We start from the raw sequence: 1,600 nt of genomic DNA, 5'->3' as shown, positions 1-1,600 counted from the left end.
ACGGCTGGCACAGAAAACGCGGTGGGGGCGGACGTCCTCACGCTTGTCCCCGGGCGAGCGTGGGCGAGGGTTTGGGAGCGGAATGGCAGGGGTCGCGGGCGGGGCCGAACTGCTGTCCAAACCGACTCTGCCGATTTCCCCCGGTGGAGCCCGTTTCTCTACGTCCACGCGGCGCTTGCCGTGGGCAGTGTCCTTGCTTTTGGCGGAGGGTCGGAGCGATGCCGTGACGTCGCGTGGTGTGAATGGGCATTTCCCCGATTGGGCCGCACGCATTCTACTCTAAATTTCTACTCTAGGTTTCCCATTTTGTCAGTTTCCCTCCATTTTCCCATGGGGTGTTTCTGCCGGTTTGTGAAGTGTCATGGATGCCGGATACTGAGACTCTGTCAGTTCCCATGGAGTTCGCCTCTGGGATCTCCCTGGAGGAAAGAACTTACTGCTTAATTAGGAAGCTTGAGATGACATCAGCCTGAGGACAGGGTGGGCTCAGGGCGCACGAGGGGTGAGGGACACATCCGAGGGCTTGGGGTGGTTCCAGGGAAGGGGAGAAAAGGGTAGGAGTTTGGGGCAGCGTTGAGTGACACCCATGGGCCAGAAGACAGGTAGAAGGGGACGGGGGAAGGGATTTGGGGGACATCGTGGGGACTCTGGCATTTACTCCAGCAGAAATGAGCAGCCACAGGTGGATTTTGAGCAGCCGAGCGACATGACCTGATGTAGATGTGACAGGACCGGATACTGCGCTGAAGAGGGCAGAGGCCGGGGCTGGCAGGGGTCGCGCAGGGGCTGGGCTCCCGCCGGTGTGGACCAGGGTGGTGGCAGCGTAGAGCCGTGGTCAGATTCTGGGGGTGGGGCTTGCTGGACTCACGCGTCGGAGGCGGGAGGTAAGAGAGCAGGATGGAGTGTGAGCCCGGGCGGGTCACCGAGGTGGTTTGTCCTCCGTCTCCTTCTGTCTCTCCTCCCCGAGTTCCCGCCACGGAAGCCCCTTGCTGACAGGGGCCACTTCCATCTCGTCCGGCACTGTACCCACCTGTTCACTGGTGTCCTCCTATGAAGAGGTCAGGACACAGACACGCACAGAGGGACGACCACGTGGGGACACAGGGAGGAGACGCCGTCACACGCCTAGGTGGGAGGCCTCGGGAGGAACCGCCCGCCCACATCCAGCCTCCAGACTGGGGACAGTAGCGTCTGTGGTTTGAGCTGCCCGGTGTGTGGGACTCGGTACCGCCGGCCGAGCAGCCGCACAGACGGGGCTGCAGAGTGCGCCCTCCGTGCAGGGGCCAGACCCGCACTGCCAAGGCACAGCCACGGGGTGGGGCGCCTGGGGATTGGTGGCTGAGCTGGGGCCGGATCCCCGTCCCCTGGGCCCCCACACTAGTCCCGGGGCCACGGCGCGGGGCAGGGGACAGCATGCTGTCCCTGGTTTGCTTGGCTGTGACACAGGCCCAGCACCTCTGTGACAGAGGAAACCAGGCCGGGTTCATTGTGCACTTCTCCCCAACGGTCCCCGAGCCTAGGACAGGGGACCTCAGGCCTCGAGGCCCCTCCCCCAGCCTGCCTCTGGGGCACCGGCTGTGGGTGGGGTGGGTGGGGGGCA

Source organism: Pteropus vampyrus, unplaced genomic scaffold, assembly GCF_000151845.1.
Source record: "Pteropus vampyrus isolate Shadow unplaced genomic scaffold, Pvam_2.0 Scaffold586, whole genome shotgun sequence".
NCBI classification, from domain to species: Eukaryota; Metazoa; Chordata; class Mammalia; order Chiroptera; family Pteropodidae; genus Pteropus; species Pteropus vampyrus.
This window is presented reverse-complemented; position numbering follows the sequence as displayed.